We start from the raw sequence: 11,725 nt of genomic DNA, 5'->3' as shown, positions 1-11,725 counted from the left end.
AGGAAGGAGGAAGGAGGAAGGAGGAAGGAGGAAGGAGGAAGGAGGAAAGAAATAAATATTTATTTTACATTTAACAATTACGAAGCATAATTATAACATGTAAGAATTAAATCTAGGAGAAATATTTTGGGAGATTAAAGCGTCAGCATGGTGAATTGAACCATCAACCTCTCAATTAAGAAGCTATCATTGTTCCACTAGGCTAATTTCGCTTTTACATTAAATACCAAGATACTTAGAATAATAACGCATAGAAACCTAGTCCGCACACGCTAAGTGAGGCAAATTGAAGCGCGCCAAAAAGGCCAACACGAGCGGCGGGCCTTCAGTGCTCAAGGTCAACTTACACCGCGAACAGATCAAGAATTTTAGCTAAAAATGACGAAATGTGCGGTAAATGTGTGTAAAAATACGTCAGACAAACATAAAATAGATACTAACATCACATTCCACAAGGACGTAACGCGTTTCAACTTGTATTTTTATATAAATATTCACTAAAGCCGAGAATTAATCTACTACTAAAACTAGCCTACATGAATTTGATTTTTGCCTCACTTGTGATAGTTCGTTTGATATGAAACTATCATTCTATGCGTTATTATTCTAGGCCAAGATATGTCTTTTTTAAGAGTCTACGAGAACTGCGTTTTGAAGATGCTGCTGCACGACATTGGAGTTGGCGAGCAAAGACCAGTTAAGTCTTTCGTCAAGATACTGTTTTTTTATAGTATACCAAGTGACGGGGCGAACAAGTCGTGCATGCGCACGCCTATCCATAGAATTGTAGTGCCACTAAGAGCTTTTAATCGCAAAGATCTGAGAGGCACTGCCAGTGCGCCCATCATCCTAAGACATTATGTTCATTAGCATGACATATCTGTAATTTTACCAGCACCACGCAACGTAGTAATGCTCACATGCTTGGCGACAGAAGCAGGTAAAGTGGCAGTACTTCCTTGAACGACCTCTTTTACAGATCCTAGTTTCAGTGTACGAAAATAGCGTAGTTTTAATTCCTATAACGTATTGACAGTGTCAGTCCGCCATGTCACATGGTCGTATTTCGTCAATAAAAAAGCGATAAAACCGCGATGTCGCGGTCGTAAACGCCGGACGCGCCCAGACAGATTCTATATAATGTCCAGTGTAAAAACACTATTGCCCTTTTATAGTTTTAGGGGTTAGAATATATTATTATTCTTTGTTTTTATTCTGTCTAAATTGGAGAGACTTTTTCAATCACTCTACATTATAAATGATAGGAAATGAAACAATTTTTTCAGATCTAAATCGTGTACATATATTTGATTTTTCAAACAAAGCAACGTTTCGGGCCTTTTACAATATTGTAGGTCGGATGATGAGAAATGCGTTACGCATACCACTCGCTTCGATGAACCAGCGAGCAGTTATGTGGAACGGTAGCCCACTAAAACCCAGCAGTTAACCTCGCCGACATAGGCGTTCCAGAGTCTGCTTCTACAAATGTTCCAGCACGCGGGAATACATGGAATGGCATTACAATGGCTTTAATCATATTTGGGCAATCGTATCCAGGTTACTTAATTTAGTTACCTTGACGGTTACAAGTAACAAAACTGTAACAAAAGTCCCAATCCACTAGTATAATTTTAAAACGAAGCGTTCCGCAAGGTAGTATCTTAGGTCCTTTGTTATTTGTGCTCTACATAAATGAACTGCCTTTATTGACACGACACACAAGTGTACTATTTTCTGAAGATGTGTCAATCTTAATAGTGATTAAAGGGACATCAGTGCCGCAGTATGAAGAAGAAATCAACTTGACCCTAAAACGCTTTATAGACTGGATTCATAAGATTGATCTATCTGTTAACTTAATAATTCCACGCTCACCAAGCTAAGCCCCCAAGCATTACTATTTGTTACAAAACAAATTAGTATACAGATAAAATAAATGACTATACATAGATTCAAAACATCAAATTGAAAAAGTAAAATATCGAGTATATCATACGCTCTGTTGATGCTGGCAAAAAATGTCTCACGTGACACTCTACTGACAGCGTATTACGAAACTGTGTACCCAATACTCAACTACGGAGTCATCCTTTAGGGTAATTGTCTGAACGTGAACTCTACATTTGTCCTTCAAAAGAGGTGTATTCGCATAATAAAGACGTTATGGCGTCAGCCAGACCTTTGTTTAGACATAATAACATTTTAACGTTGATAGGTATACATATTTCCAATTTATGTTTGTGTGTACGTAGTAATAAAAGCTATTTCACACAAAAACTGACAGTGTAAAACTATAATCAACGATAGTGGCTTAAGTTACTGCTACCAGTAACTATCTCAGACATTTGCTACAGAAGTGTTTATTCTACGGCCATATAATTACTTACCAAATGACAAAAGTGTTAGATTTTTGACAAGACATGGAATAAGTCGGTAATTTAAAAATATTATTAGAGTTTAAAGGACTTTTTTATAATCAGATATATGAAGAGATATTAATGAAATTAATTAATCTTGTTCCTGTACAAGTTTTCTATCAGACAATAAATTAATTCTATTCTAAATTTTTGCTTAGAATTTTTAATTGTGCAATTATTGGCTCGTTACCTGTCGTTTACATTGCACAAGGCTCAGCTTACGATGACGAAGAAAAATACTAAAGTGAAGGATTCTACATTTAATTTTGTGTATCAGATCGTACAATGCACAATATGAGTTAATTTTCTACATGTTGAACGCACAAAAACCTCGCAAGGGTGACTTATGGACTGAATAGATGAAGTATCTATCCTGTCTATGATTCAATGAGCAGAACTAATATGGTATCTCTTACTATTAACTCTCACGTCGAATATTTTTCTCTTAGAGTTGTTACACGCGGCGACTTTTGGCACTGCATCGATGCAAACGCGCGACCGCATGGATACAAACGCGCGAATGCATCGTTGCAATCGCTTTTAAATCCCAAGATGCAGTCGCGCGCTTGCATCACGTTCTGCTGCTAAACATCGGCGTGTATAACAGCTCTTATGTTTTGAACAGCACGTATCAAATCCACTACTCAGACCTCGTTCTCGAAATACGAGCTTTTAAATTCCGATTCAAGAATGCCTCCTGTGACAATCACTAGTTTTGTGAGAAATATCGCCAAGAAACCAGCATATCTTCGTCTTATCGTATCTATGGCATACGCAATATTATCGTGGCCCACGCTGACCATCGCGGAGAAATTATTTGCCAATCAGCGTAAGGTACTCTTCGATTTATGCCAAAGATCCGCCAAACGTACTGAAAATACGATTCGAATGTCATTGCGAGGAGGCTCCTTTTATGCATCCCAACCTTTTAAACCCTTTTCAACATTTCTCGTTTTCAACGTTTTTAGTAAAGGGACGAATAAACCGTGTGCCGATCGCAAAGACCTATGCCCGGAATACACGAGGCTAGTATTTCAAGCTAGAATAGCAGATAGTACTAGTAAGCTAGCAAGCTAGTAACTCTTTCCTGGCTTGGTACATGCTAGAACGGTTTACATGATGCCAGTAAATTTTATGCCAGAGTCGTTAGTATAGATTAAGGTTAGGATGCGTCTGTGGATAATAATAAAGAGCTTTTGTAAAACAAACACAATTACTTCTATGGCGATTATTAATAATTTGCCACATGTTTTTTAAATGCTGAACCAAGCGAAAATTTATATTTATTTATTTATTTATACATTTCAGGAAAATTCACGGACAAATAATATAATTATAGTATACTTAAATATGAGTAATCCAATGCCATTTACGAATTTCCACCAACATGAAACAATATAAAGTGCAAGCTAAAAAGAGATTATATGAGAAACAAAGAACATAGTCACTAAATTAAAAAAAAAATTAAATTAAAAATACTATTATTAAACAATTAAACGAACAAACCAGTGATTCGTAGCCAATCACGTGATGTGTTAAAGTGACGTTTGGTCATTTCTTGCCTGACTGTGTATAAGCTTGAACAAAACAAATCAAATTCAGAATGATTACTGTCGCATTGTTAAAAAGTCTATAAGTCTAAAAGTTTATACTATGGAATAGTGGCGTGTCACAGAAATATTGTATTAATTTATACTCAGTTTCGGCATGTTAACTGTCTCAGAAACACGCGGTCAGGCCAGGAAAAAAAATGTGTCGTCACTGCATACTAGCCGACCGGATACTAGCTTCGCCAGCCACACAAAGCTAGTACACAAGTCAGGCTAGTAAAATCAGTGGTGGGGGATGCTAGTAGCGCAAATAATGGAACCCCATCCTATTGAACTATCCTAGCTTACTATCTTCCTCACTAGCTTACGAGCCTAGAAATGAAGGTAGTTCTGTATACATGAAGACAGAGTTACTAGCTTACTAGCCTAGAAATGAAGCTAGTTCTGTATACTCGAAGACAGAGTTACTAGCTTGCTAGCTTACTAGTACTAGCTTGCTATCCTAGCTTGAAAAACTAGCCTCGTGTATTCCGAGCATAAGGGACACTGCCACTGCGCCGGTCACCCTGAGACATAATTAAGATGACTAGTAACATGTGCCTGTAATTTTCAACATATACTTGTGCGACATTGAGACATGTTTTAAGTATTCAAATGTTTTAATGTATGCCGACGACAATAAAATCTTTATGCCAATTGGTTGTGCAGCTGATTGCGAAAGGCTTCAGGCGGACCTCGACAGATTAACGGACTATTGTAGACTGAATCGTCTTGATCTGAATGTCAAAAAATGCCAAGTTATCACGTTCACCCGGAAGCGTATTTTTCTGTCTCACAAATACCATCTCAATGATACCTGTATTCCTAGAGTCGAACTCGTCCGCGATCTGGGTGTAATACTAGATTATAAGCTTTTGTATACATCGCATTTCGACTTCATTGCTCAGAAATCTTACAGAATGCTAGGATTTCTTCATAGAAGTGCTAAATCTTTTCGAAGAATTGAATCTTTAAAAAAGCTGTATTTTGCTTATGTCAGGAGCGTGATGGAGTACGCAGCCCCTATATGGTCTCCGTCTTATGTGACTCATATAGCCCAGTTAGAATCCGTGCAGCGTTGTTTCACACGTAGATTGCACTACCGCCTCAAAAGGGAAGATGGTTACTTCGACAGACTTAACTTCTATCAGCTAGATTCTCTCGAAGTTAGACGTCTGTTGTCTGACATGAAGTTTCTATATGACGTGGTTAACTCCGTATTGGATTGTCCTGAATCAACGGCTTGCATTGGTCTGTGTGCCTGTCCAAAACGCACGAGGCATATGCACTCCTTGTGTACGACCTTAGCCCGTTCGAATTACGCAAAACACTCTGTTTTGCAAAGAATAGTGCGCACTTATGAGGATAGATTTAGAGACGTGGACATCTTCCATTTAAACCGCACTCAATTTCTAAACATATTGAAGGATCACCCCCAGTTTAGAAGGCAATAATTATCAAACAAACAGAGCACAGACACACACACACACACACAAACACACACAACACTAAAACATACTTACACTTACACCTTTATAATTTATATAATAATAATGTTATATTTGTATGTAATAATTTAATAATATGTAGATTACCATTAATTCAAGAACTTAATGTAAATTTTCAACATGTTTCTTTTTCGATTAGGCTATAGATTAACGCTAGATAAAGTAACGCTATAATTAAAATGTAATATGACAAACTTTGTTATTGGCTATATACGTATATTATTATTATTGTAAAAGAAAATTAAAAAGCTGTAAAGTTTGCAAATAAACAAATAAATAAATAAATAAATAAATTTCACCAGCACCTATACCTTTCGAAACCGAAACGCAATGGTGCTCACATTACTGCTTGGCGTCAGAAATAGGTAAGGTGGCAGTACTTACCTGGGCGAACACTTTCACAAGTAATTTTACTACTACTATTTTCAATCGGATGGCTGGTGCAAAGAAACTTAGAACTGTATCGTAAACATGTTTACTCTTGAGCTTGTATAGTGACAATGAATTAAGTATATTTATTTGTAATAAACGAAAGACGTCGTCGCTTGGTGGCATGGCGGTCGGATCCCCGCGCCTTTTGTTCCTCCCGTGCCCCTTGTTCGAGGGTGGACAGCTACTAAACCTGCAACCTTCCTGTATACCATAGTTTCCCAAAGCGGTCCCTACTGCGCCCCAGTGGGCGTTGAAGACTCCAACCTCGGAAGCAATAGGGAGGCGTTGATGCATTTAAAAAAAAAATTATCTATATAAACTACACTACAAATACATAGTTTTTTCCTCGTGATTCCTTTGTGTTAAGTTAATATAAAAAATAAGTATTTTCAATTATTTTTTGTAGTAGTAGGCATTGAATTTTATCGTGCCTAAGGATCAATTCACACCGGCGCAGAGTCGAGGCGTCGCGACGTGTCATGTTTTTCGCCTATAGCATATTCAACTCTATTCTCCCATTATTAAGGTACAAATTTGTGTTGTGCAAATATGGAGTCGCGCGTCGACCCTTGGTTGCAGTCGAGCGACCACACTGTGATCTGGGCGCACTAATGCGTGGGTCGTAGTGCGGCTCCAGGCGTTGTATTGGAAAACAGGACGCGACGCGACGCTTCGACTCTGCGATAATATGAGTTGAGCCTAAGTGAGCGGTGGGCCAAAAAGTTTGGGAACTTATACTATAACCTATATCGTATAATGCCAACAAAACTGCATGCAATAGACTAACCAGTATGATGGACTAATAAACTAAACTAAGTTATCCTAAGATAAAAAACGCTTGCGGTACTTATATACCTTATTAACAATGAAGTGAAATATTTACACGATTCATTAAAAAAAAATCTGATCTAAATGAATGGATCAGTGTTTTAAAATGTGATCCGTTTCACCTGGGTAAACAATTTGCTTTTCATGTCAACAATTAATTTGGTGAAAATTACGTAAAAACCAGAACAAGCAGTAATGTACAGTGTTTTGTTGGTATAGCATTATGTTAAAACCAATAGTAGGGGCATCAGGTGGTTTGCATTCTACCCGCATGCCGCATTCAATTTCCTCGCAGCGGCCCTGTAAAGAGCGTGGGATGTGCTAACAAAGTTTATTAGTTCTCTCTCCTCCAGATGTATTCATATGCATAACGCTAAGGACACACTGTGATATTTTACTTTGTCTAACAACATAGGGTTTGACTACACAGCATCACGTTTTAACAGCACTCTTCAACATTATTTTTTCGATTCAACAGCATTTCCAGTCTAGACTACTCTACAAAGTCTTAGGAGATTGTGGAGTTCAGTCTTAAAACTGAATATATAACGTGAATTATAACCAATTTGACGTTGAGAAAGCTGTCCGATTATTTATCGAAAGGTGTCGAATTCCGGCGATTCCGAAATCGGTTACCAGACACCGCATTGCACCACACGTGGCCGATAAATGCAATTCGTGTAAATTAGTTATTTAGTTTTTATATTATATAACCTATATCTCAGTCTATAATAAATTAAGTCATGAATAAATTGACCACAGACCAAATAGCCCTAAGAGGCGACCCGTGCCCAGTAGTGGGACGTATAAATGGGTTGATGATGATGGCGATGGTGATAAATCAAACTTATTAAATTTCAAACAATCAAGCAATATTCACGAAATCCCTTAAAAGCTGAATCAATCTCGAACCAATCAACAATATTTATTATTATTACTGCTAATTAATTAAAACAAATAAATTAAAAAATGAGTCATTTTGTTTATATAAATTAGACCTAAAATAAAAAATGAAATAACCAACCAGACTAAAAAAAGATCCTGAACTGAAACTAAATGTGCCAGTATGTGTAGTTAGTTAATTATGATAGACTCAACCCTTATAGAACCTATAAAACAAGAGCATTTGACACTTAAGCCTGTCATTTTCTAGATTAGAAAAACCTTCCTTAAATAAAGATAGGTTTGGATCTACGTATAGACGCCAAGAAAATATGAAGTGCTCTATTATTCTCTTCATTTATTATTTCCCTAAGTACCTACATTTATTTAGTAGCTCTACATTTAATTACCTTAGGACGTGTGCACCATGGGGTCGTCAACTTTACGAATGGCCGTAAAAGCGAGATTTACTAGCGTGTCGCACAGCGCCATCTAACAGCGGAGATTGGAAACTCGCGCATGTAGTAAACTCAAAACTAGGAGCAGAGAACTAGATCTTTTACGGCACAGCTCTGTAGTGAATAAAATTTAAACGATGCAGTCGTTCTCAAAGGTTTTGTGGCGTGATAGTGGTTTGTCGGAAATTAAAGTCGAACGCCTGAACGTTTATTGGTTCACAAGCTTACAGTATAGTATAATAAGAGCAAGTTTGACGTGTAAATGCCCACATTTCACACGGAGCGTAGGGTTGTTACATTATTTTATTTCTTTTTTAATTTATTTATATAAGACAACTTACAAAACATAAACAAAGTGATGGTTAAAACAATATAAATATTGTAGCTCTAGTTATAATAGTTATTACGTTGTTTCATTTACAAGTTGCCATACAATTTTGTATTACATAAGTTCATCGGTTCATTCATTAGTTCATCGTCTAAACTTACGCAATCGCACACTCACGAAAAAAATTTACACACTCACACGTACACACGCTTACACACATCTCATGTACTCACACATCACAGTCACTCTCACACACATGACACGCACTCTCACATATTTTTTCGTTTTTTTTTCTATTATACTATAATTTGTTTCCATAAACGTATTGATTGATTGATCAGAACTTCGGGAGGCATGGAGGACCTAAAACAAAGGGTATCCTAGTTTAGGCTCCAACCTCTACAAATTTCCCTGTATGATGCCTCTTTAACTATTATGTCATTTAAATTGTTACAAATTTGTGGAGGAAATGCAAAATTTACTTACTTACTATTTCTGCCAGCAGCTAATTAGAGATGTCACTTTAAAAATTGTAATTACTAATTGGCTTAGTGAAGAAATAGACTTCTCATAGATGGCGCTACGGCAAAAAGTCTTCAAAAAACCAAAACAGAGATCTGCAACAAGCACATAGGAAAATTCGTAAGGTTCACTGGTCCGTTCTGTGGCTTAGTTGGCATAGAGTCACGGTTTACTAGAAGACGTTGGTTTGAATCCAGCCGGCTTGAAGGATGTTTTTCTGTTCGATCTTTGTATTAATAATTATAATAAACTAGTGGAGCAATTTCACAAAAAATAATTCAATATCATGGTGGTCAAACATCCCGCATTCGATAAGCTTAATAACAGCATCCCATTTTTTTAATTCACCAGCAAAAAATATTTAAGTATCAAAAACTTTACATTATTAATTTTTAAAACATTACCTTCTTCGAATCAATTCTGCAAATTTAGCGTTGTTGCGTAAGAGGGGAGATTTTCATTTCAAATTGTGCACATGACAAAATCGGTTTTCTATAGGAAAACGTACAAAGACGTCTGGCGGTCAGCCTTTATAGAGTGGACTTTTATATCGGCCTGCGAAACACGACCTCTTCCCAGTAAAGTATACTTACACAGATCTAAAATCTTATACTGGAAAAACCGTTAAGAATTATTGTCACTTAAACTCGAGACGCGCTCACCGTAAATGTATGTATCAAACAATCAACATCATCCTATTTTTTATACATCCCATTGCTGGACACGAGTCTCCTCTCAGCCGAGGATTTAGGCCATATTCCGCCAGGATGTTTACTGAGGGTTACGAAAATTCTTCGACGTGCAGATTTTGTAGCAGTAGACATCCTGTGAAAGAGCTGGTCTATGGAAGTACTGCCATGTTATCTATTCCTATCGCCAAGCGGTAATGTGAGCATTACTGCGTTCCGGTTTGAAGGGTACTCGTGCTAGTGAAATTACAGACACATCGGACTTGTCAACTTATGTCAGATATATTTGCGATTTAACGCTCTGAGTGACACCGCAACTGTTATGGACAGGCATGTAGCTTATCACCAGGCACACGACTACTTCGTCCCGCCACTTGATATTATAAAAAAACATCCTTCATCGAAACGCTCTTTATCAAATTACTAATTATATCAAACACAATATATAAAACAAATATATGAATGAATATACACCTAAGTAAGTATATTTTGAAATATTAGAAACATAATGACCTTTTGGAAGAAAATGTGGTGACAAAGATAGAGATACGTAGACGATTCGGATATCTGGAGAGAATGAATAAAAGAAGACTGACGAAACAATTATAAGGCGAGTGTGAGTGGGCAAAGTAGTAAGAACCGACAAAGGCGAATTTGCCGTGACCAAATCGAGAAGGACCGGGTCGAGAGCACCATTCACCGAAAAACTTGTATGAAGAACCTAATGTGTGTTGATAAAGCGAAAGATGTGTGTCAGGAACGTAGCAGAGGCTGTTGTCTTTGTTTGCCCCGATGAGAAAAACGCATGAAGTATATATAAATGTACATACAATGACCCAATAACTGTAGTAGTAACTTTGTATTATTCTTTACGTAACAGTACGTACAAAAGCATTAAGAGTACGAGTGTTGCAACTCCTTTAACAACAATATCTCTAACATTTTTTTATGTAAACATGATACGTAATAATCACAAGAACTAAAATTTAAACAAACACACACGGGCTCACCGCTGCCACTGGCAATACAAATACAGTACCTTTTCTTTTGTAGATTATTAAAGATTATCGTCTACATTATACATGTAATAAAAGTTAGGTTTAATATACATATGTGCAAGTTGTATGTTAAGTAGGTAGTATATTAAGAGGTGGAACAAAAAAATAAGTTCACCAGCTTTAACACCGCTTCGACTGGCCCTTATCATAGATTATTACCACCACTGCGTCCAGCGGCACCAACGACATTGTTATACGTGTCACGTATTCATTACTCCACAAAGTCTGCAGATAATATGGTGGAGTAATACGATCGAAAGCCAAATATAATGTCCCCCGCAATGTACATTTTTAATTTATTTGTAATGAGAGTACCAAATGAACATCTGGCGACGTTTCCGGGACCGGTTACCGGACACCCGCATTGCGTCACACGTCACAGTTAGTGTAATAATTAATTAGTAATTTTAATTTTTCATGGTGTCGCCATCTCTGAGGTCCCGGGTTCGATCCCCGGCCGGGTCAGTGTAGAAAACTAACTTTTCTATATTGTCTCGGGACAGGGTGTTTGTGGTACCGTCGTTGTTTCCGATTTCCACAACACAAGTGCTTTAGCTAGTTACTTTGGGATCAGAGCAGTGTATGTGATGTTGTCTAATATTTATTATTATGATTTAACAAATACATAATAATATAAGAAAACACTATATTTAGTGTTTTCTTTTATTATTATGTACGTCAGTCTATAAAAAATAGATTTTTGGGCCTATATAACCTGATTATAACACATAAATAAATATTTTCCTGTCACATCTAGAGCCATTACATCTTTGACCTCTTTCCCCCGGAGATTGAATAAGGCTCGAGCGACTGCGGATTTATGAGGATTCCCCCTTACATCGCTCTCTCCTCCGATTGCCAGTTTATTTTGTGTCAAAGTGCGTGAGCTTTGCCGTTCCGCGAAAAGATCTTCGAAAATTAATGGCCGACGTTTCTAAGGAGGTTTTTGTTGAGTTGTTTATGGTTTTGGTTGGATGCAAACGTTGCGAAGTCATTGAGGGTATCCGTCGG

The sequence above is a fragment of the Hyposmocoma kahamanoa genome, unplaced genomic scaffold, assembly GCF_003589595.1.
Source record: "Hyposmocoma kahamanoa isolate Upper Pololo Valley unplaced genomic scaffold, ASM358959v1 237, whole genome shotgun sequence".
In the NCBI taxonomy this organism is placed as follows: domain Eukaryota; kingdom Metazoa; phylum Arthropoda; class Insecta; order Lepidoptera; family Cosmopterigidae; genus Hyposmocoma; species Hyposmocoma kahamanoa.
The sequence above is the reverse complement of the archived record's forward strand: the minus strand, read 5'-3'. Positions refer to the sequence as shown.